At 41.1% G+C, this 26,639-nt stretch overlaps 1 protein-coding gene and 1 non-coding gene across 2 annotated transcripts in view; both read left to right on the top strand.

Moving 5' to 3' along the window:
- The window catches only part of LOC124598646 (protein furry), a 1,150,963-nt gene that overhangs the window by 282,137 nt on the left and 842,187 nt on the right, over window positions 1-26,639 (top strand). The gene's annotated exons all lie outside the window — the stretch shown is intronic.
- Window positions 8,695-8,769, top strand: Trnat-ugu. The gene has a single exon. It is a non-coding gene; the product is annotated as a tRNA-Thr (tRNA).

Consider the following 26,639-nt stretch of genomic DNA (forward strand, 5'->3'; position numbering starts at 1 on the left):
CTTACTTTAATTTCCTGTCGATGTGGCCCGTAGAGATGGAGCACAAGCTCAGATTGGGGAAGTGAATCGACCGTGCCATTACAAAAGGAACTGGTCGAGCATGTGCCTTAAGCGTGTTTGGTAAACCTTGAGAACCGTAAATCTGGATGACTGGACGAGGTTTTGGACTGCCTTCCTCCCGAAAACAGGTCCTGTGTCTTATCACAGCGCCCCCTTATTTTATTGTCTCTTGTTTTGCCACCGAATGAAGTATCTTTTTCTAACTATATTCGCTAACTTTTGTAAAGAGAAACAAAGTGAAGTAATGCTTGTTTATGATTACAGTGAAACGTTATACAGAAATAGCCGAGAATAATCTAAAATGCCAGACCGATGACTGCCTCCATACCAGTTGTCTTCGGCCGCCTCATGCGATATTCGTGCAACAGTCGGGTCTCAGCTGCACCCTGCCAGAGGGCGGCATTCGTTTCATCGGCAGTGTGCCTCCTGTGTAGTATGACGATGAGACAGAAATGACAGCTGTTTACAAATCTCTGTTGCGTCTGTCCAACAACACCGGTAACCAGCTCACCCATTTTATTATCTAGATGATGCGCTAGGCAAATTTTCCTGACACGCTGTGTTAATATTTTGTTATACTTCTTTATTCTTATTTTAACAGGACATTCTAAAGAAAAGACTATATTCCCAGTTTTAACGTTCATATACTTGAGAGTTATACAATACGTGAGTTATGTTGGGAGGTAGTAACTGGGGTTTTACGTAATATTTTTTGTTGATAACTGTTGAAATTTAAATAAATGATCTACATTCATTCCAGAAAATATTCCTCCACGCACTGATAACCAGCGCTGCTGTGTGTTCTACAGAACGCAATAAACCACTTACATCAATAAAATTGTTCCAGTATGTATTTAGGTAAACAGTTGCAAATATTAATGATTTAAAGTAGCATTTCATTATCCTCAACCATCCGTACAATAAAGGGGTGTGCCATCATTACATGGAACACCTTACATATAATATTCTCCCGGATACATTTTGTAACGATGGTGTTCGAAGCAGTAACTGTAATGAGTTACACTGCTGGTGTTCGTTAAGAGACTACAGTGCTGGGCACATCCACAACAGCTCTTACTGATATTTGCTGTTATAATGTCGGGGAAGCCTGCTGTCCCTATAAGAGAATCCTCTTCACATCTCGCGTTAGTCAGCACGTTCTGAACAATGTTGAGCACCCCAGGTCAGGATCTGTACAACTCGGAGAATGTGTGGGATTTGGTTGGACGGCATCTGCTTCGCACTGTACTACCGACTACATTGCTCCAATAGCATTAGACACTGTCTTCGCAGCTGCACCCTTGCAGGTCTCAGTTGTAACCAGAGGAGATTTTGATGATACCGAAATCGTTGTCCGAGATAATCTGCTTGTAGGTTTATCAGGTCGTCATAATGATATTATACCGACTATGTAATATCTAAATTAAAATTGTTTATGCAGATTCGTTACAAAATGGGTATAAAGCGTACAGGTCAATAATAGCCATAAATATTCGGGCAGTCATTTACATTTGTAATATAAATTGCTCCCTTCGTCCATGTTACAATCTAATATATGGGCAGTTCCTATCCTTATGGCGAATATCATTCTCGTAGGTGTGCTCATCAGGAGCCAGAAAGTCTTCGTAGACATGGAAAGGGCAGGTATCGACTGGGGTATTTTGCCGTTATCCAATATCTAAGTTCTTAAACACTCACCAATTTTGACATCGTTTCTTAGACACGTTGATTGCATTGTCGTCGTCGTCTTCAGTCCGAAGACTGGTTTGGTGCAGTTCTCCAAGCTAATTGTCTTATACAAGTCTGTCCATCTTTGCATAAATACTGCGATCTGCAACCTACATCCACTTGAACCGATCACTGTATTCAGGACTTAGTCTCCCTCTACAATTTTGTGCACCCCTCTCCGCACTTCCCTCACATTACCAGATTAACAGTTCATTGATGCCTCAGGATGTGTCCTATTAACCTACTCTTCGTTTAGTCAAGTAATGGTATAAATGTCTTTTTTCCTCGTTTCGATTCAGTACTGTTTCACTAGTTACCTGATCTAACTATTTAATCTTCAGCACTCATCTGTAGCATCACGTGTCAAGAGTTTGTATTCCCTTCTTGGCTGTATTATTTATCGTCCACGTTTCGGTTCCATATAATCCTATACTCCACACGCATATTTTCAGAAAACACTTTCTAACATATTTATATTCGACGTTAACATATTTCTTTTGCTTGGGTGGTTGAATCGGGGGAGGGGACCAAACAGCGAGGTCATCGGTCCCATCCGATTAGGGAAGGATGGGGAAGGAGGTCGGCCGTGCCCTTTGAAAGGGACCATCCTGGCATTTGCCTGAAGCGATTTAGGGAAATCACGGGAAACCTAAATCTGGGTGGCCGGACACGAGTTTGAACCGTCGTCCTCCCGAATGCAAGTCCAGTGTGTTAACCACTGCGCCATCTCGCTCGGTATTTCTTTTCTTGCTTCAATGCAGCAGTATACTTTTCTTTTATGAGACGATCTCCGCAGCCCCTGTAATATTTGCTAGTTTCCTCACGCTGGTGAAGTGTTTGTGGCTTATACGCAATAAATAATAATTTTAGATGGGAATGTGGATGGTAAAAATCAATGTTTTGTTCAGTTGATGCTAAAATGTGCGTTCAAAAAGTGCGTTGCAAGGCGTATTGCAAGGCAAAGCGACTCCAATGCGGTTATGGTTAATAAATACCGACATATAGGCAAGGAATTAGTGTGGCATTTATGTCTTCCCGACGTGCATGCGGTAAATTCGGAGACGTAACTATGGCGATGTTATTACCAAATGCGTCCAAACAGGATCATCGTGCTGTTATTCTTTTCTTGGCTGCGGAAGGACTAACACTGCTAGACATCGTAGGAAAATGAATGCGTATACAGCAGCATGTCTGTCGAAAATCACCGTTGTGGAATAGTGCGCCACGTTTCGTACTGGTCGCTATTCGACACAAGACGCCGGTAAATCGGGGAGGCCAGCCCAATCCCTTACGGTCACCTCAAATAGGAGACACTCGAGCACCCACCCTGTAGTCGTGATCTCTTCCCGTGCGGTTATCACTTCTGTCCCTTTAAAAAAAGTCATTGAAGAGTCAGCCCTTCCTGTCGGACAGGAATGTGTAGTAGGCAGTTACGAATTTCTTCACGCAGCAGAACACAGTGTTTTAATAAACGGGTATCCTCACATTTAAAACATGTAGTGTTCTGTCCCACTAATTGTTCTGGGCACTTTGGGACGTAACATCTGAGGTCATCAGTCCCCTAGAACTACTTAAACCTAACTAACCTAAGGACATCACACACATCCATGCCCGAGGCAGGATTCGAACCTGCGACCGTAGCGGTCGCGCGGTTCCAGACTAAAGCGCCTAGAACCGCTCGGCCAAACAGGCCGGCTGTCCCACTAATATTTGTCTATTAAGAATCTGTTTTCATCTTGTTAGGCTATCATCAGTTCTCGCCTGATGACGGGCTAGCACAATGAAAAGTTGTTGATAATAAACAAATATTAGTGGACCAAAATGCAGTTTGTTTGCTATTCAAACAGAAATTGAAGTGGATCTGCGAAGAAGTGACTGAAGAACCCATTAATGTGGTACAGTATTCTGGTTAGAAATATCTTCCTATTACTCTGCTACATTTCAAGAAGACACGACACAAAACGGAAGACAGTATGGTGTTTTGGAAATTTTTTATGTTAATCGTTTCTTGTCCTCGTAGGTCTATATTCTAGTTTACGTCTTCACCCTAGCTGCGTACCACAGTCTTCGTCCGAATAGGCCTTGGAAGCCCCAACATTACCGACCTACTGCTGTGTCGTCTTCAGGCGTCATTGGATGTGATTACGGAGGGGCATATGGTCAGCACACCACTCTCCTGTCCCCTATCAGTAAAACATGCGAAGTGCCGGAGGTTTTACAAACTGTAGATTTTTATTTTGTCTGTAAAATTAATTTATTTATGGACTACAGGTATAAAAGTATATCGTGTATCAGTAAATGATGCCAGGAGGAGGCCTATTACGCACGAATGTAGAAAACAACTTACTGTTTTTATATGGACATCGTCCTCATTATACTTGTACAACCGATAAATTGAACGTCGTATACCTCCGGAAGACGAGTGAAAAATATGATTCGTTGCTAAACTCGACAGTCGCACGAAGTTCTGTAAAGTTCGGTCACGTTTTGTCCTGCTTCACCGCTGCTGAGTTACGTATCTAATTACTTCTGCTGTTACTTTATTGCCGTTAAGAACCCCGACCCCCTTAACAGCGCCTTAAAATTAATGTTGAGGGGTGCTTTGTGCAGCATAGTGCAAAAGGGGACTAAGGATGATGGAGGAAGCGAATTTTCTCGTGAAAGTACGGAAGAACGATCAAAGAACTGAACAGATAAAGAAATTTATGATTCGGGAAGCTGGTGTGCCGCGTCCAGAGAAAAATAACTTTATGATCCTGTCTTTCAGTATATGATCAGTTTTCACTGAGTGAATAACTTCCATGCGATTGAAAATAATAGAAGCTTGCGTTGTTTCGAAAAAGAACAATAAAATATGCAAGGGAACTACATTGTTGTTAACATCCGTGTTGCATATCTTGCGTCTGTGTAGTAATGATCGTAGCACTGCAGTTTCAGCGTTAGTAAGTAAGGCCACTAAAGTTTATTCAGCAGATGTGAAGTATAAAAGCTATTAAACCGCTGTTTGTCGCCAGGAGTAGGACGGACAGAGAGAAAAAATGGGTTAAATTGGATCCTCCAGGAATTTTCTACGTAAATTTGGCATTCTTTTGATTTTGTGGCAGGGAATATCACTGTGCTTGCACAAAGAAAAAAAAATGTCTGTTGTGTGGCTCTCATAGTGAAACAAACATGAGGGTAAGAACACGGCCTGTCTAACGCGGTGTCGTGGACTAAACTTTGTAAGATGACTTCCAGCGAGGAATATACAGAGGCGCTTAGCTTTATGCCGCGTTCCTTAATATTCAGAGGGCTTTTGAAACATTTCCGTACTGTCGCCGACTGAACTGAGTATCGGGCGAACTTCGTGACGGGGTTCAGGACTCCCTAGCAAGCAGAACTCAGCACGTCGTTTGTAACGGGGCAAAATCGTCGGATGTAAAGTAACTTCGTGCTTACCGCACTGGAGTGTTAAAAGGGCAGTTACGGTTTGCAATATAAATGATACAACGTCGGTTAGCAGTGCCAGAAATGTGGCAGCAAAATGCGGAAAGACCTTCAGAGGACCGACGCTTAGTGCAGGGCCTGGTTGTTGAGATTAGCGTTAATAAATTGAATGTATTTTACATAAATAAATAAAGCTAACCGTTACTATACGATTAATAATCAGTCACTGGAAATAAACACACCCAAAAATATCTCCATTCCTCCCATCCTCTCCCGTGTGGGCCAATGGGGATCATGCAACCCCTCTACAACTACATCTTTCGTGACAGCGGTTACTCGTGAGCTGGAAAGCATCGGGAGAAGATGTGTTAATAACAATATTACATGACTCTAGCAGCGCAACACCCAGGCACATATGTAAGTGATCGAATTATTCTATATTTTTCACCCATTTTCCTATTTTATAACAGGAGTCACTCTCGAACATAAAGAGAGGTTGTCTCTTTGTTTATAACACATTACGTGAAAATCGGTCAGTTTGTTACTATAGTTTCAACTATCAAGTTTCAAAGTTTCAACTGCTTTTCGAGGTCATCAAACGACCCCCGCCCCCATACATGCAGATCATTGTAAACAGGAATCTATCTTTTTCTTATTTTTGGCAGGGCGGAGGGAATCTGAAAACAAATTTCTTTACAAAATCTTTGTTAGTTTCTACGTTTTCATTCGCGTACGGAAAACATCTCTTCCTTTGTTTTTGTTTGATGTGGTTTTAATATCATCAGCCGTAATAATTATCTTATAATATAAATCTATATTGGACTCTTATAATTCTTCCGCCAGGCAGTAATTTGGGATGTACAACGATGTGTTCCCGAATTCCAATAAGTATCTAATTTTTTCCTTTAAAACCTATGCCATTTGTGGCTTTAACAATAGGCCCTGTTCGTTCAAGCAATTCTTCTATACGAGAAGTTTCGGTGATATTAATGTTATCTCATATTTCTTGCATAACACTATTGTTATAGCACTCCACATCCTTTACGTATAGGATTTAAAGTTTACAACTTTTGCCAACGAATTACCATTAAATGTTGTTATTCCGTCGGTTTTGAGCTCTGCAAACGGTTGTTCTGTTACTAGGTGCGCAACATCCAGTTCAGCACACTTCAATATGATGTAGCCATCCTTTTTAAGCAGATGCAGGTGTGAATTGAGCTTCATAAACAGATTTTTCGTGTGTCCTTCATTAGATTAAATGTGCTCCAGTCCATCATTTTCAGCCAGGACTCCACAATATAGCCAGTTACCAATGTTATTAACAGGAAATGCAGATACTTTCTATTCAAAATGTTCAAATGTGTGTGAAATCTTATGGGACTTAACTGCTAAGGTCATCAGTCCCTAAGCTTACACACTACTTAACCTAAATTATCCTAAGGACAAACACACACCCATGCCCGAGGGAGGACTCGAACCTCCGCCAGGACCAGCCGCACTGCAGATACTTTCTATTCCTCAGTGGTAACTTTGCCTGCACATTTGTAATAGCTTTTTCAAATTGCAGTTTCTATTCTTTCTTTATGGCAGTTGTCTTCGCCCTATACTTCAGTTTTCGTTTTTTTGGCTTCGGTATCTTCCAATTACAGTTTTCTTTTTTTGTGCACACAACACAGTAATTGCACTTAAAGTCGTAATTTCTCTGATGGGTAACGGCTTAAATCTGTGTGACACATTTGCTCTTTTTCTTAGGACATGTAGTATAATATTTGCCATCAAGTTCTAATTTTGCAATATCTGTATCTGACGGTATTGTGGAAAACTATATCGAAGACTGAGAAAAATAAGTTCTCGGCTTTGATTACCTGGAAGACTTATTTGTGCTCCAGTTAGTTTTCAGGTATCCATATTACCCCAGTATATAAACAGCAGGACATCGTTAAACACCACATAGCCGGTGTTCTGTAAGTTATCTGTTAACCGAGAGTACAGTGAGAAACAGAGTACAGTGAAGCACATTGTAAATACTGTTTGTTAGCCTCTAACATACTTAAACACTCTTGCAAAGGGTTAAACACACGATCCATTCCGTAGTTGTATACTGTAGCCACCAGCCTGGTAACATCATGCTCTGTAGCCAAGGAAGACTTAAAAGTTTTTCCGTAGTCGCATGTTTGGACACAGTGTAAAATCTGTAAGGTGGTTAACAATAACATTTTTCATTCCCGGTTTTTTGATTTTACATATAAAACTGTTATACATCTTTACAGTTGGAGCTTAACCATGTTAAACAGTCGATCCCAACTGTCTTATCGAGGTTCACAATCACTCTGCTGTTTCGCTGGTAGTCTTCTTCCATGCTGTTGTCGTAGTTTGATACTAGGTAGTTGTACATCTCCATTTGGTTAAAAATCCCGACGAAATCTTGCGTTATGCTCAAATCCGAAAGGTAATATTCGTTTACGCGAAGCTGTTGCCATATTCCAGGCAGCTCTTCCATTAGAATATGCATTTTAACGTCAGCTAATTCCACTTTATATGATATAACCACAGGATTTTTATACTTCTTTGAAATAGTTTCCAATGCTTCCTTACCAATTTTTCCCAGTATTCCTCTTACTGTGACACTGTCGTTTCCATGTAGGAGAAATGGCCGCTTCGCCTTGACATCATGTCTCCCATTGACGAACTTGGAGAATTTACTTCGTTGATAATAGTTAAATGACCGGCACATCTTCTTTAACATTACGGACCATCCTTTTCTAACTGTTCTTGACATTCCACATGATCACAGATTTTGACTAACGTAATGTCGTCGCGAAACGGTTCTTTTATGGGCTTAAGCACATTCACATTCTTCTTGCTGGGGAGTACACCATTTTCGCTGCAATTTGTGTTGTCAATGTCAGTAGCAAAATTGTCCAAGTTCTCCTGTAATAGACACGGGGATGTTTAACATTTTTAAGGAATCCATGTTGACAGTTTAAACTATCACAGAAGACTGATCGGTAGTAGCTATCAAGCCGTCTTTTATACTCTAGAAATCGTAGATGGCTACACTTCCAGTCACGTGATCTTCCGGTCTCCATTCTAAATTTGGTTGTACTTTCATTCCCGTTGTAAACTCCTAGCCCAGTTGAGATGTTTTATGGGCGAAATGCTCGTGGGAGGGATAGCGACTGCCACTCGCGAGTGCCACTCTATCTCCCGCGCCGCATAATGTAGCATCACGTTCGAGTGCAGCGCTACGCTACAGCTGTTACGCTGTACGCCAGACATGTCCGAAAGAACAGACACCATATCCATATAGGTATATAGTTCTGGCAATACCGGCCATGACCTCCTTCTGTGCGGATGCACACATATTACCCGAACTCTTACGGGACTTGGTAAGAATGTCTTCCACGAGTAATGAGGTGAGAATGTGGGTCTCGGGGGAGGCGTGCGTGAGATAGTCCGTGCAGTCGCACTATCCTCTATGCCCTCGGTGGCTCAGATGGATAGAGCATCTGCCATGTAAGCAGGAGATCCCGGGTTCGAGTCCCGATCGGGGCACACATTTTCACGCACACATTTTCACCTGTCCCCGTTGACATATGTCAACGTCCGTCAGCAGTTGAAGATATTAATATATAATTCTAATTTTATTTGGTTTCAGATTCTCTATAAAACATTAAAAATCCAAAACAGACTTCTATTTGCTATGACCTGCGTATATGGGGGTGGGTAGTTGGAAGACCTTAAAAAGTACTCCAAAATATGTAGTTGAAAGTGTAGTAATCCTCGTTTCGTATCCGTGTAGGTGTCTGCGATTTACAACTGGTGTGTCTAGGTGATAGTCCAGTGAGAGGAAACGATAGACGGGCATGGAGGGGGTGTGTTTGGCGCGTAAACGGTTTGGAGCTTTTATACGCAGAACTGATACAGAAATGTTAGGCTCCAGCCTCAGCTTTCTCGGCAATTCGCGTTCGCGCCTACACACTCACTCGTCGTAGTCAGGAGAGGGGGGGGGGGGGGATCTACTGTCCAGCAGGCAGCTTGATTCTCGCTGGGGTTGGTGCCGATACTGGACGACTCTCTCTAGAGGTGTGTTGTGTAGCGATGTGCTACAAATACAGTATTTCTGTGCCGAAGCATCACAATTACTATGACGTCACATATTCTAGTAATGTAGTGTGGTATTATTTGTACAATATCTTTCGTTAGAAATTGGTACTGTTGATAGAATTTTCTGTAACGTTACTATTTCTACCAATGTGTTCGTTTCTAACACAATGATGTCGCACAATGTCAGTGGAGTGGTGGCTTAGCAGGTATATACATTGGGACTTAAGCTGACAACATCATGACGTCGACGGGACGCGATGTGGCTTCGTGGTGTGACGTCATGACGCGACGTCGTGACATGACAGGCACGATCTTAACACGCATAACTCGCGTAATAGGGTACAATGCGTAAAATTGCGGAAAATACGGAAAAAATACGTAAAACTGAGATTAATTGCGTGTATTTCTGGGTGAGGGCTCTGCTGGTACTTCGAAATATTAAGCTGTTGTTAACAGATAGACTTTTAGTGACGTAATTTGTTGTTAACAAACCGACTCGGTCTATCGCTATGGTGCCCAGCTCCAGTGTTTCCCAGTTATAAAAGCTGGAGTAGGGAAGATGTCCTGAGCGTCAGTGATTTCTAATTCTGCACTGTGGTTGCCCGAGAGCTTCATGACATCGACGCAACATTTGGGGCAGTCTTGCGTAATTGGACAAAATACGTAAAAATTGAGGGAAATCCAAAAGCACATTAAATAGAGGAAACTACGTAAAATTGAGAGCAATTACGTTATCAGTCTGTGGTCTCTGATAGACAAAATGACCTGGAGTGACATAATTTGTTATAAACAAATAGTCACAACTCTCCTGAGTGCTTCCAATTATAAAATAGAAAAATGGGTGAAAGACATGTAAAACTGGGGAAGCTACGAAAAATAGGAAAACATATCTGTCTGGTTGTGGTCTCTGCTGGTGTCAAGTAATATTGATATTAACATGTAGAACTCAAGTGACGTAATTTGTTATTAGCAAATGGACAAATCCTCACCGTATGCTGTGCAGCTCTTGAGTGACCACTCCCACACAAGTATCCCAGTTATAGAAGATGAATCTGTGGAGGGAGCGCATAATCTTCATTGGTCCAGAGAGGGGAGTGCCTGGGTTATTCTTTGGGTCACCTTGTGCATTTCCGGTGGTTGCTCGAGGGAGAGGGGAAACAAGAAACCTAAATGGGTAACCTGACACCGGATGTGTGACATGATACATCCCTTATCTTATCACTGACAAGAATGAAACGTTTTAGGAGGAACCCTACTATCCTACTTAGGGAAAAGTGTGAGTAATACCTGAAGTACACGCGGTGAGGTTGCTTGTGGAATATCGGTGTTGATATAAAGTATTCATGAACTACTCTCTGCTGACAAAGGCAAATTTCGCATCTATACAACACTATTCACACTCACGAGGTGTGTTATCCAATGCTTTGTCTGTAACATCGGAAATTTACGTTCCGTTGACTTCGGGATCGTTACAGGCGGAACATTAGCTTGTGTGGGCGACGATGGGATACGAAATTGATCTTTACCTTCCTAAATCTTCGCCTGAAAACATATTGAAAACGTGTTCAGTGTTATTGCGAAATTACAGTCAACGGTTTAATTTCATTTAATTTGAAGTGGTGTCGGTGATCCTAAGAAACGTTCCTTGCGTAAAAAAGTGTGACATGCGTACAGTCAATAAGCCGTGGCTGGTCGAAACCGGTGACAGCATTTTGAAATGTTTATGTGATATGTTTGTCATAAGAATATACAAGAAGAGTTGTATTTTGTTATCTGTCGTATGCAACGAACACCATACCACCCCCTTCATCTTCACCACTTGTAACGTTGTCACCATTCCGTTACGAAGAAATGAAACTTTCAAATGTAATGTGTGCTTGGGTTTCATACCAATTTGGAAGGAGAAAGACGTGAATCGCGTCCTCATGCGCAGCAGCAAACACTAAGGAATGCTATCCATCTTCCCATCTTCGAGAATTCAGCGTGCATGATGTGCTGTCAGAACTGCAAAGTGCAAAAACACTTTCCATTTCCCGGAATGCTACGCTACTCTGGGGAACGGCTTGTTTGTCACAGAATGCATGGTGGCCATGAGGGGTGGGGAGGGTGGGGGTTGGGGTGGAGGAAGAAAGGACGGACGGACGAGGCGACGACTGCATAAATTGCCTGTTACTGGAATATCGAAGGTTTTCAGTTGCAAGAGAGGTCTTCTTCTACGATTGCAGCACAATTACGGCGAGGCCCGGGTGTCGTGTATCTGCTTGATGTGCTCAACGAAAACGGACCTTTTCGTTGCAGCTGGCACTTGTGCTTCCGATGGGTGTGATAATAAATTTGTCATCGCTGTGTGTTATCATGTGTTTGCTGAACAGTAATTTCTGAATCTGTAGCAAATATCTATCTCGGGAAGGTAAATATCTACTTCGCAAACATGTCTGATATTCCACATTGAGTCGTGAGTGCGGGAGCGCTATTGAGCTTTGTTTGTTCGTGTTCTACAATTCTGTAACGCTATTACTGCTCTTGTCGACGTACCATACAGTGGAGAACGCACATTCACATATGGCATTTTGGATGATTTACAACGAATATTATTTTGAAACAATATTGCAAAATTTCAGTAAGCATTTCAAGGTTTGAAAGGGGTCCTTTCTAAGTACTCGTATTTATATCCTTATCTGCCTATAATGTTGATACAATGTTTTAACAGGTCTTGCGCCTCTTTTTTTCCCTTAGGTCGTCAGCCTTTAACTGTTGTGAAACGTATTATATTCTTTCCTCTCGCATACTTATTTTTTAATCTGTACATACCTGCTACGCGCAACATCAGCTGTATTCTCTTCAGCATATTTTAGTCTCTGTCTGCCCCGACAATTTTTCCCGTCTGCTTTTCCTACAGTGTCAAATAACTGTTCATGATGCCGCAGCGGATATTCCACTAGCCTGACGTTTCTCCTTTCCTCGTCTATTCTTTTTAGTACCTCTTTATGTCAATACCTTACCTGTCTACATAATTTTTAATGTTTCCGATAACACAACATTCATATGCTTCCAGTTTATTCTGCATATTTCCAAGGGCTATTGTTTGTATTTCACACAATGTTGTGCTTCGGACGACGCTTTAAAGAACTCATTTATCAATCCCATATCGCTGTTTTCAACCAGTGGGGCACTTTTTTTAAAATTAAGCTGTATCCCCTTTGTGTTATGCTGTTTACCTTACTGTGCTGATTTACTGTAGTCATACTTTCTAGATAGGAAAATTCTTTCACTTTTTACTCAGTCATTTCGAAGTTGAGGAGGTCGATTTGCACCTTTCGCGTACTCATCACCAACTTTTTTCTTATTTTAACCAATATTATGTTCAAAGTGTGTTGTCCATTCCATTCGACAGGTCTTATAGGCCTTCCTTGCTTTCGGCCGGATGCGGAATGACATCTGCAACGCTTGTATTGTTACCTCTACTCATTCTACTTTTACTCATCTTTAGATGTTTTCCCCAGCTTTGTACACGGTACATCCTTCGTATTACGAACTTCTCTTCCTTGATCTACATTGTGGACGCTGTAAATTATTCGTCCTTCTCCTTATTTTGATCCCTGTTTCCTCGGGATTGCAAGCCTCTTCCTCTTACTCACAAAGTCATTTTTCAAGTTTTATCTCGCTGGAAGTAGTATCCTGTTTGACTCTTCTTGTAACGTTCTTTCTTCGAATTTTGACAGCAAACCATTGCTTGATACACGACACCTCTTATGTAGCTCTGCCCCTGGAGTTGGGCGAACATCTCCTTGAAGCCATCCCGATTATTAAACGAATTGAGATGGAACGTCATGCTTTTCTTGGGAACTTCTCCTTCTCCTCTTCTTATAATTTTGCTTGATAAGAGTTCAAAACTGCAAGAGATACTCAAGAATCGGCGATCGAAGATTCTATAAGTTAACTCTTTTGTGAGTACATTCTCCTAGTATTATTTTAATTGACTACAGTCACGCATCCGGTTGATCTAAAATTATTTTCATGTTTTCGGTTCGCTTTATGCTGCTGCTAACGCATACTCCCAAGTGTTTTATAACTGTCACTGTTTCTGGTAACTCAGACTCAGAACTAACTGCCGTTCCCTGCATCTAGCGCCAGTCCTCTGAGTATCCGTAATATTTTCTGGCGTTTATAGTTCCCAGAAAGAATAGTAAATATTTTAGGAGACGTTAGCACAGGCACAATTGAATGAACCATCCCATGTAACATGTTCAATGTTTTATTTGTTACAAAGATAACTTTCCGTTTCACGAGTTTGTGCTCCAGTTGCTATCGGTTCATTCGTAGATTGTCATTTTTATTTTGAAGTTCAGGTTGTGAAGTTGTGCTTGACTTTACGTAACTGGATTTGTCAACTGTTATTGTGATTCGTAGACCAATTCTGTATCGCGTAAGCATGCCGCAGTCGTTTGCAAATTCTGGGCATGCTGATATGGTATTTGTGTATGGGTTTTGTTATAGAAAAGTTACTTCTGTTTGAAGAGACTATGTCAGATAATTGCCTAACTGCTGAGTGCAGTACCAGATCCAAGAGCATTACCTCGTGCTCATCTAAAATACGAAACATTGGTGCAATGCCTAAGAGTCATATTTCATCAGAATGTGCAAATGAATAGTGTGTGGGTGAAGTAGAAGATATTTTTCAGTTGTTGAAAGATAATCTTCGAAAAGCAATTGCACCCTTATACTACAAAGGCTCAACCACAAACTCAAAACACAACCAAAGAAAAATGAAAACAAGCTGAGAACACAAACACAACAGAATTACACAAACAATATAGACACTACAGTACACAGAAACACGAAACAGTGACACTCATGACACGACAAACAGAAATTCAAACACAAATCAACTCACTGAATAACAAAGATGCCAAAAAAAGGAAAAGGATTACACTTTACTTACAGAACAAGAAACACATGCCACTCACTTTTTCAAACAACAATAGACAAACTACAGAATTACCAAAAAGCAGGTATATACCAGTCGGAATATCAAGAATGTGAATGGTGTATCTCGGTATGACACATAGGAATTTCAAAACCAGGTTGAGGTATTTCAAAACTAGGTTGAAGAGCATATAAGAAGCTTTAAGAAAGAAAATAGCCATTCTACGTGTGCCGAACATCTGACAAAACGTGGGCATGAACCACCCAATACGGAACAGGATATGAAAATTATTAGAGTGAACAATTACAATAAAAAGCTCCTGACACTACAGGTAAGCTTTAATATACAAAGAGCACTTGCAATGAAAAAGAAAATAATGGCCAACTCAATACAAGTAATAACTCAGTGGTCATGTTAGCCACTAAAACAATAACAGAGAAGAAAAACATAACTAGACTAAATAATAAATTAATCTCTCTCTCTCTCTCTCTCTCTCTCTCTCTCTCTCTCTCACTCCCTCTCCCCTCCCCTCCCCTCCCCTCCCATCACCTCACCTCACCTGCGTCACACACATATACACAGACACACAAATGAACAAATATCAAATCACACATAAACTACACAGACTAAAGACGAAAGATAAACACACGGCGAAAGTTGGCAAATAATGAGGAAAAGGTTTCTATCTACTTCAAAACAGACGCTACCAAGTGTAACCATGCAAGCAACTTGCTTAGCCGTCCTACCTTTCCTGCGCCGAACTAAACAGTTTACGACTGAAAATTTTTACGTAACCTGCACTCAGTTCTTACTCCTTTCCAAAATGTCTCCTCAATGTTTGCCTTCTTGCAATACTTGCTCCCCATCGTGATTCATGCAAACAGAAAATACAGACAATTAGTTTCAATGAATAATAACGGTGTCATAGAAATTTCTTACTATAGCAATAGTTAACAGACGCTACTCACAACCGGTGCCCTGAAGTCCTGTCATGGTCGCTAATTGTGTTGTAGTAAAAAATAAATAAAAAACAAAATGCTATTGAATATGCATATGAAGATACATTTTTGTAAGATATAATACGATTGCATTATTAGAAATGTTCTGTTCTTATTTGAAATTTTCTTGGCTATCGGACTTCGCTTACATTTCAGTTGTAGTTGCAGGCAGCGGACTCCGAGAACACCGGCGCTTGTCGTAATCAAGAAAATCCTCATTACATGGTTTTCACTTCAATAAATAAAAAATACTTGATACAGTTGTTCAATATACTATTGTTCATGCACACACATGAAACATAGAAGTCGCAATACTTCATATTTAAAATCGCACACCTGTACCTGCACAGATGTGCACCTATGTCGGCGGTTGAAATGCGAGCTCTAGAAAGGAGAAAGAAGTAAACATACGAGACGAATGTATCATTGAGATTATGAGTAATGCCGCCCATATAAGACGACGCCAGAGATCTACGTGTGGTGTTATCAAGAGAATTCTAAAGTACACTGAAGTCGAAGGAGGAATTTATGAGCATCATCTTTGAATTTAATCATTTGCCTTTCCTTAACACATTCCGTGAGTATGCGTTTAGGTTAGCCCTATGACCCATCCTTTGGGGTACGCCTAATATTACTCTTTCACGTCTGATGATTTCTTCACGATAATAACGAGATGCATTGTTGTATCTATTAGGAAGTCTTTAGCTAGGAACTCTATCGAAATTCTTCCATGTCTGAAGGAACACAGCATCGTTCTGTGCACGCTGCTATTTAATGCCTTCTGGATTTCACGGGCGATCAGAGCAATCTTTGTTCGACAAGATCACTGTATACTGAAATCATGTTGAATTCTACAAAGATAATTTTCTACCATCAAAACGGTTATAATACGCGACCTCGAAACGTATCCACAATTTTACAACGAACTGACGTCAATGGCAGTTTTGTTCCTCTGTCCAACAGAGTTTCTTGAAAATGGAAATGACATGCGTCATTTTCCAATCACATGGAGCCCTTTATAGTCCCAACGATCTACGATAAACTGGTACTAGACTAGAAGTTTTTTCGAATGACATTTATATTGTCATGTAAATTTATCGGATCAGGTCCAATTAACAATCTATTCCACGATGACATCGTACGTTTGATCAGTACTTCGGCGTTCTGTCACCCTTTTCAGTGCCACTGTCCGCAACGAGCGACTGAGCAGAGGACTTTATCCGTTTACTCTCTTTACGTAAGAGAAAACTACTTTGAATTTTTCATCTGATCGGTGAGCACAATTTTACTTTCGATTTCGTTGAATGCGTTTCGCAATACTTTCTTTAACACATTTTGGCATAATTCAGTTTTTGTTTATTAACAAGACTTTGACTTAAAATCTATGCTGTGGTGAAATCTTTATCTAGGTTTGCAAATATTAGGATGATGTCCTGTTCTTTTTCCGTCTTTCAATTACTAAGTGCAATTTGAGGATTGCGTCTCTGATTCCTTTTCCTGTTTTGATCCAAACTAATCTTTGGGGAGCACTGCTTGAATTTTTCTTTCTGTTTTTCGATATCTAATTATGGGCAGCTATTTAAAAGGGTGCCATTACGAACTGGTTGTCGTATATTTTTTCATACGTATCCGCTGATGGCTTCATGGGTAAAGAGTAATGAAATAGCGCCTTTTCGGAAATTCTGTTGGTAGATCACTCAGTTTGTTGGCTTATGACAGCAGTTTAAATAGCGTTCTATTTTCTGAGTACACCAAAAATTACTTTTAATTTGGAAACATTCCTTTGTCTCGTCTTGGGAGGTGTCATGGTTTCGAGCAACTTCTCGCACGCTGCTGCGGCCGTACACCACGCGCTCTTGTCGTGCGAGACAAATTACGCGACACATTGCCTCGAACACTAACTAGAAAATGTCCCCTTGGGCACCCGGATAAACTTCCTAAAGTTACAAAGTACGCTTTACTCGCTTGGATCTTTGAGACATTGTGCCGGCCGAAGTGCCCGAGCGGTTCTAGGTGCTGCAGTCTGGAACCACGCGACAGCTACGGTCGCAGGTTCGAATCCTACCTCGGGCATGGATGTATGTGATGTCCTTAGGTTAGTTAGATTTAAGTAGTTCTAAGTTCTAGGGGACTGGTGACCTCAGAAATTAAGTCCCATAGTGCTCAGAGCCATTTGAATCATTTTTGAGACATTGTTCATTTTGTCACTGCTTCAAAACCAACAATTCATACCCTATCTATCTAGCAGCATTCAGAAAGATTCCGAGTTTCGAGTGCTGGGCAGGAGAAAGTACACCCCTAAAAGTCAGTACACGCGTTTCAGTTAGTTCCTAGCAACGTGCGCCGATAATCTCCACAAAGACGTAACAGGACAACAATTCGAAACCAATAGGGAAAAAGACCACACACAAACTCCACACTTCAAGTTTCCAATGACACAAAAGTAATTTATTAGCTCCAGTTAGACCTCGCCAAGTTTGTTCCATGTATTAAACTTCACGTCCAGATAGTTAATGGCTCGGTCTGATATGATGTCTCTGCAGACCGACTACATGCACAACCGGGAAACTGGTTAGACATTCCATGCCCACACGTGGAAGAACACTTTGGCGGTCTTGTAGGCTCTCCGCATTGGAAAAACTAGTTTATTGACCACTAAAGATCGTCAATTTCCGACTTCAGAAGTACAGGATGGCCCGCTTTTTCGATTGGCCGTCGTGCTAAGACGTATATTTGCTCTCGCCGTCCGTCTACCACAACTAATCGGACTCTCACAGTATGTCTTTGACTTTACAATGACACGCTGGCCAGTCCAAGTGTGAATTGATGCGATGTAGTAGTTATATAGTGTGCAGAGCTTTGTGGCTCTCCCAAGCGCAGTGCGCCATGGAAGAACTGCCATTTCCTTGTTCCACAGAGAACAACGTCCAGGTGCAGAAAGCAATTGCGCGAGACGCGTTGTGTAACCAATGTGATACATAAAGAGTCCGGAAATGGTAGTTCGAACGCCGAAAAATATCCGACGAGATCGTGCAAGTCTGCAATGAAGCCATCACAGCCGGCCGCGGTGGCCGAGCGGCTCTAGGCCCTTCAGTCCGGAACCGCACGACCGCTACGGTCGCAGGTTCGAATCCCGCCTCGGGCATGGATGTGTGTGATGTCCTTAGGTTAGTTAGGTTTAAGTAGTTCTAAGTTCTTGGCGACTGATGGCCACAGATGCTAAGTCCCTTAGTGCTCAGAGCCATTTAAAACCATTTGAAGCCCTCACCATTCCGTCTGCGCCATTCCAGAACATTACAAATACCACACACGTCTTTGCAGACGATTGTGGAACGTGATTTAAGGTTCCATGCGTACACGGTAAGCTGCAAGTGACTCAGCAAGTATGGCCGGTAGGTGAAGTAAGTAGGCCAAATTTCTTCCACGGAATTACTTGGCGAAACTAATCAGAATGACACATTTCTGACAAATCATTTGTTGTATGATGAGGCAAACTTGTCTCAATGGGTTTGTCAATAAATACAACTTCCAGTATTACTAGGATTCAAACCCGCAACTCATCCATGAAAAAACCGAGAGGATAGCTCAAAGGTCGCATCTCGTGTGCCATTAGACAGTCCACTGGAATCGTTGGGCCATATTTTTTGAAACAAATAGCGGGGAGCCAGGGAGTGTTAATTCCGAGTGGTATTTGGACAATTTGTTCATTCCACAGCCGTAGAGAGACATTTCCGTCTAAGCGCGATATGGTTCTAACAAGAAGGGACTGCAGCTCGTAAGACCCATAATTCAATGGTTATACTGAGGTGCCACTTTCCGTATCGATTACTCTCACGATTAGATGATATCCCATGGCCGGGGAGGTCACCTGCTCTTTCAGTCCCTGATTTTTTTTCTTGTATTGCAATTTCAAGAACAAAATTTTTTCACACGACCCACAATACTGATGAGCTGAAAGCCGCTATCCGGAAAGAGACAGAGGTTATTCTTCAAGAAACGATTAAGAACGTAACGAGGAGCTTCCTCGATCGTCTTCAGCGGTGCATTGTCAATGTTGGAAGCCATTTTTGTGTTGTACCTTGTAAGGAATATGCTTGTCTCTGGCTTTTCAGTAATAGCAATGTGTGGAGAACAGTTATCTATAAGTTATATTGATGCAAGTACACGCTAAATTTAATAATAACCAAATAAAAATGTAGTACTTGCCGTGGGCCGCCCTTATTAAACACCACCTCCGCTCCTAGGGGACACACAATATCCTACCTACACCCTTGAGGGCCACCCACCAACCCCTTCTCTTTTAAGAAACTTCAATAATTGTTTAAACAAAGAGCCTTTTCAGTCATTCAAACTCATGTACAGAAACGCAGAAATTTCCTCTGAAAAATGCTGTTTCCGGCGATATTATTTTCGCGAATTTATTACCAACAAATGCTGGAAACCATCTGTCTTTACGGGAAAGCCAGCCTAGTTGGCTCCGTCCACAAACCATTTTAGTTGGACTGCAAAGAACTTAACCCATCTGCTTCAGGATGGACATAGCCTCCCATCACCATATGCCATAATACAGAATCCAAGAGGACAACCCCACGGCGCCACCAAAATATTATATCGTAACTTCTAACCTGTCGCATCTGTTCTGCATTTTTAACTTGTATCGATCTAATGTATCGAACATTGCTTGCGTCGAGTTACTTCTAGTTAGTTTTGTTAATTTGTTACAAATTCGTGGAAGATGTAGCCGGCTGGCGGTTCTAGGCGCTTCAGTCGGGAACCGCGCGACTGCTACGGTCGCAGGTTCGAATCCTGCCTCGGGCATGGATGTGTGTGATGTCCTTAGATTAGTTAGGTTTAAGTAGTTCTAATTTCTAGGGGACTGATGACCTTAGATGTTAAGTCCCATAGTGCTCAGAGCCACATGAACCATTTTTTCGCGAAAGGTGTTCCTGGCTCCGACGAAGACGAGGCGTGCGCCAGTACTACTGCGAACGGAGAGCGCTCTGTTGTTTGAAAAGGAAACTGCATTACTCGTAAATAAAATAGTAAATTACGAAGGCGTTCTTCAAATTTACGATGACAGTTTCGGTAGCAAAGTTCCGTGATGTACGTCACAGACAAAACTTCTGCAGTTCACGATTCTAGCACCAGCACTGCGTGTGATTGAATCGCGTAAGAGATGTGCTTTTGCGTAAAACTCTACACTTCGGAGCCCATTCCTGCTCATCGTACTTTCATTGGCGTCAAACTGCGTCCCAATATTCTCAACTGCACTGAAACTATAGCCATACAATCTTGTTCACAACGTTGCGGTAAAAGAGCAGTTCATGCATTGGGTGAGTGTTCTTGTGGGCGTCGACATACAGAACCATAAAAAAGACAAGTACGGAAATGACTGGACTGTCTTTCGCTGCATCTGTTCCCACTAGATGGATTTATCCCTATACTATTTCCGCTTCCCCATAGCCGCATATCGTGTTTTCACTTACTGGAGTAATGCACAGCGAACACGTAAATCCATCTGAGTACTATTGTTAATGGAAACGCATATGGCTCCGGTGATGAAATCCTGTGCCTAACAGTTTTATTCGGGCTCTGAAGTCAGCTGATTACTGCTGGGCACACGGCTCGGCAATTACGTTTCGTTATTAAACTTCTGCCTGGTAAATTAAACTCCGCCGTAGCAGCGGATGTTGATGTACGGGTTTTTGCTCGCTTCTCAGAGACCTGGCGTATTATATCCAACAACAAAATGTCACAGAGTGGGCTCAGAACAGTAAGCACAGATTACAGGGTTGAACGCCATTCTTTTCCGTATATGGCTTAAGTCACCACCTGTCTTCTTCAATTACGTATAATTGTTCCTTTTTGTCCGCAGGTTTATTTCTGCAGTCATTAATTTTTTCCTCTCTTTGAGTAGAATTTTATGTTTAAAGTTGAGTCCATCTGTAGCCTTTGTTATTACAAACTCTTTGACGGTTTTTTTGACAGTGTTTCCAATTGCTACGGTGGCCTTGCCCCTTCCTTTTTTTTTTTTTTTTTTTTTTAAATTGATATCACGTTTTAGAGACTCCGAGTTATGAAAATTTGGAGTAACTATGCATAAATTATAATTTCAGACGACGGAAGCTTCCACGAGTAGAACTGATTAAGAAACGGATGAAAAGACAGCACGCGCCAAACTCCAGTGTTTTGCGTAATCTACGTTCTCATGTAAGGATTAAAAAATCTGCTTCTATAGTGGAATAGAATTAATAAGATGTTTTTCCAGTTGTATCCAGCATGGAAATACGCAGTTGAAGTTTTCGTCCTCTCCATTTCGGTAAAATATACATTATTTGCTTTCATGTTATTTTGGAAAGTCCACTGCTTCAGGAAAGGTTCGCTGATTTGTAATACGTCGTCGTCATTATGAGCAGCAACAGCTGAGTCTGGAGGAACTAAAGATGTTGAGCTTCTTTTTCCAGCAGGCTTACTCCAATTAGCCAAGCATAAGTTTTTGTCGTTTGCTGACCTTCATTAATTTCTGTGTAATTTTACACGTTCGGTATTTTTTTTGCACTTTTCTATCAAATACATGTCATTTTTTGTTACTAATTTACTGTAACTTCAGTATCATTTTGATTCATTATGCATGCGTGCTCGTTCTTAAAGAATAATAGTATCTGTTCTGTCTGCAAAATCTGCTTCGAAATTATTTTTTTGGTTTTTTTATTTTTTAAATCCTATGTGTATTTTGGCGCCTCCATGACAATGGACAAAGCACTGAGACTATCAAATCATGATGGACCGACGAGGGCATTTTGTTGATTTACTGCCAGAATCTCTTGCGAAGCTACTTTGCAGGAAAGGCTCATTGGCCCTGAGATGCTTGGAGACCAGGTGCGGTATGGGCTGAAGTTGAGACCTCGAGGTTCCTGAATTATAAAGTGACGCGGCCATCACGGTAAGCTCACTGGCAGCTCGTGCAAGCTCACTCGCCGGACAAACCTCTGCCGACATCGCTGCAGGACTTACTTGTTAGTATACGTATATCACGACGCAGTAGGCTTGGCCGCGTACGTAATTTCATTATTCATGAATTGTCTTCATGTCCAAACAACTCACTTTTCTGTTGCTGAAAAAACTCGCTTGACGTGTTTATTTCGGTGATAAGTGTTGCTGTCATTCAGGCAAAACTTACGTCGGAGTTGAATAGAAAAACCTGTCTGCAAAACTTTACTCCCCATACAGATTGGAAAAACGAAGTTAATGTAAAATCCACCGTGCACATTCATTTTTTGGTTTCATAAACATCGTAGATCTTGGTAAGGATGTGTGTCTCTTATTTCTTGGTTTCCAAAAAGCGCTCCATCATATTTTTCGCAGATGATCCCGAGTTTCTTCTGTGTTTGATAATCGTTCGTCCTCCTGTAGATATCAAATCTCACTTTCAACGAAACTTCGCTCCATTTCCTTATCCGGCCGAACACTATAAATTTTCTACTGTTTCAATTTATATAAGTTTTTTTTTGAAAAATAATTTAGGTGATGTATCTTTTTCATTTATGTAACGGAGTTTATGTGACGGAGTTCTTAACGTTTGTGAGTGCTTAAAGTGATATATGTAGTGAACGAAATAATAATAATGAATGAGACTGTAACAAAAGATTCTTGAGGAATTTTAAGCGCCGTATCACAAGCATTAAATTCATAGTTTTGTCAGCAGTGTCTCTTATTTACCTCAAAATTATGCTAACTCACAGTCATTACTGTCCCGATCGTTAAATTTTATTATGGTTGCTGCGTTATATAAGACCGATAAGAAATGCTCACAGTGTTGTGAAAAACAGCTTTCCGCTGAATATATCCTTGATTTATGAACACAAACAGTGGAAATCTTGGAAATCTCAAAAGTGTCCAACTGAGAACGAAGCGATAAAATGTTGCAATGTCACTTAATTGTCATCTGTCTGAGCAATGTGAGAAACGTAGTGTTATCAAGTAGCGCACTAATTGCGATGAAAAACTGCAAAACTATGCATTCCGTTATCATTAAGTGCCATTCGATCAAAATCTTCGGTGAATGTTTCACTACTAGTATCTTCAGGACGGATTTCCTGTTCTTACAAAAGTTAATACTCTTCTTAGGAATTTGCGTGTTCAACAAAAACTACACAACAGTTTGCAAACGCATTGTTGAAAACAACACAACTATTGAAATGCTGCTGTTTAAGGAATCGCTCAAGGTAAATTAATATTATTGTTAAGAGTACAAACATGTACGGTAGGTTTAATACGGTACTTAGACAGAAAAGATACAAGTCTATTCAACATGAAATACTGTTATTTATTAGCCCTTAGTTTCGGGGCTTTTGTTCGGAAAACGTGCGTTCAAATTTATCGTGTCGACTGTAAATCACGCAAAGGGCCGAGCTATGCTGTGGTTCGTGAAATAAACACTTCCTCAATTGCATCGTCAGTTCATTTCTGTTACTGATTAAAATGTTATGTTAATGTATCTGTCAAAAAGATGTAATAGTTTCAAAAGGGAGGAGATCATATGATGAAAATAGTGGCACGCCATCTGAAGTCAGTGATGAAATCGCTTAAAAGGTTGAAAGAAAGATCGACCCGATATATATTTAACCAACAGCTTTCATAGCCCTAGATTTCAGAAAAGCGTTTGACACGGTTCCCCACTGCAGAATGTTAACGAAGGTATGAGCGTACGGGGTAGGTGGCTCGAAGACTTCTTAAGCAGCAGAACCCAGTACGTCGTCCTCGACAGCGAGAGTTCAGCACAGGCAAGGGTGTCGCCAGGAGTGCCCCAGGAAAGTGTGATAGGACATCAGTTATTCTCTATTCACATAAATGATCTGATGGACGGGCTAGCAACGATCTGTGTCTGTCTGCTGATGATGCTGTGGTGTACGGGAATGTTTCGTCCTTGAGTGACTGTTGGAGGATTCAGCAATGACTTGAGCAAAATTTTTAATTGGTGCATCGAATGACAACTTCTTCCAAATTTAGAAAAAAAGTCAATGCAGGTGAGTAGGATAAAAACAATCCTGCAATGTTTGAATAGAGCATTAGGAGTGAGCTGCTTGACACAGTTACATCGATTAACTATCTAGGCGTAACGTTGCAAAGCGATATAAAATAGAACTATCGTTTCGGATTGTAGTAGGGAAGGCGAAATATCGACTGCGGTTTATTGGGAGATTTTCAGGAAAGTATGGTTCACCTATAAAGGCGAACGCGTGTAGAACACAAGTATGACCCATTCCTGAGTACTCGTGTTTTTGGCGTACCCACCAGGTCGGATTAAAAGGCGGCATCGAAGCAGTTCAGAGGCAAACTGATAGATTTTGTTACCGTTAGGTTCAATCAACGTGCAAGTGTTGGGGAAATGCTTCGGAAAGTCAAATGGGGATATGTGGAGGGAAGGCGACGTTATTTTCGGAGAATGCTACAGTGAAAATTAAGAGAACCGGCGTTTGGAGCTGACTACAGAACGATTCAACTGCCGCCAATGTACATTTCCCATAAAGACCACCAAGATAAGAGAAATTTGGGCTTTCACGGAGGCATCTAGTCAGTAGTTTTTTTCCTCGTTCTGTTAGCGTGTGGAACAGAAAAGAAAACGACTAGTAATGGTACAGGGTACGGTCCGCCATGCGCCACAAGGTGGCTTGTGGAGTATGTATATAGATCTAGACCACTGAACGTCTTGATCTATGCCAAAATGTAAAAAAAAGTGCTTTATTTTATAGACGGGCTGGGTGTAGTTATCGAAAGTTTTATTGCTAACTGGAGGGAACTTGTAGCGGCTCTCATATTATCGTAGATAAAAAATTCGTGACTTCAACTTAAGGCGTTTGGCAAAGTATGATTTGTGAAAAAATAAATACCATTTCTAGTCGACTTATCGCCTCTATTAGAAGCAGTTAACGCAGAAGTCCACTAATACAGTCTACAGAAACTGCGTCTGGTTACTGAAAACTATTGGCCAGGAATGCTTCCTCAGACAGTTTAATTACTGCGTAATGATACTCGGACGAGTATCATTACACGATAATTCAACTGTCTGTGGCAGCATTCCTGGCCATTAGTTTTCAGTAACACACATTGGAGCTTTTGCAAACATGCAGGTGGGAAGACCCTACGCGTACATTGGGAAGTCCAGATTTCTCACCGACTCCCTTGTTTGCAAATTTGACAGAATTCGGACCCAATAAATGCACAGATGTCATTGGTGCTTATGTGAAAAAGTAACTGACGATGTACACCTAGTGAATAAGAAACTATTAACGATGCAAAAATAATTTCTGTGATCGTTGCTTTAATCTGTGTTCATCCCTTAGAATGACGTGGGCCACCGGTTAATGTGCAAAACCATAAAACATATAAAGTCAGTTTAATGTATAAATGAAAGTGTAAAAAATTCGAGATTGTTTGCTGACGTGGAAACAGTTTGTTCGTAGACTGTTATTCAAGCGATGGCCTTCTTGTCGTAATGACGTGTTATGCATTTAGATTTTTATCGTACATATGATGAAAATTTCTCCCTTGAGAGAGCTTTAATAAATGTGCCATAATCTAACGCAAGAGACTGAAAATTATTATTGACTTGTGATGTTCCTTCTCGTCTTGTCGCGCGAAGAAGTAGGAGCGTCCACTTCCGCGGTCTATTACGTTGAGACACTGCGTGAGGCACGCGATTTCGCTCGGTGGAGGAAACATTAATGGGCGAACGCTGATCAGATCTTGCTCGCTTGTACTTGGTAAATACTGTTGATAAGCGTCGATAGAATCGCTTAGATGTGCGAGATAGTCAGATGTGTCGAGATTTTCTTCGAAATGCGCACTATTTTTGTCTGTGTTGACGCGAATAATAAATATATTATAAGTATTCGTCTACGGCAAAACTCAACTTCTTGCGTTTCTCTATTTTCTCATACATATTTCGGTTAAGTTTCTCTAGATCAGATTCTACTCAAAATAACATTCAATAAACGCTCTTTAGTAGTATATGTGATCACATAGATGTAACTAGTATGCCCGCTGCAGCTCGACATGCGAAACACAGAGCTGAAATAGGTTGTTGAAACAATAATTCAGGTCCACTAATTATGGTGTAACATGTATGGACAATCATGGAAAACAAAAACATTTGTTTTGCTCAGAGCAAATTTCTCAAAGTATACTTAAGTAGTCGCAACTCCTATACCTTTCATTTGAGTCTTGTAGCTACCCGATAGCCTTCACATTTGTGATCGAACCACTGAACTTGAAACAGTGTCCATCGAACAATCTCTGTTTAACTTCAAAACTGGTGTAAATGTTACCCGGCAACGTTCTGGGATACTCTGACAAGCAAAAATTTGGAAAAAGAGTTCGGGAGTACGAGAGCA

This window comes from Schistocerca americana, chromosome 1, assembly GCF_021461395.2.
Source record: "Schistocerca americana isolate TAMUIC-IGC-003095 chromosome 1, iqSchAmer2.1, whole genome shotgun sequence".
In the NCBI taxonomy this organism is placed as follows: domain Eukaryota; kingdom Metazoa; phylum Arthropoda; class Insecta; order Orthoptera; family Acrididae; genus Schistocerca; species Schistocerca americana.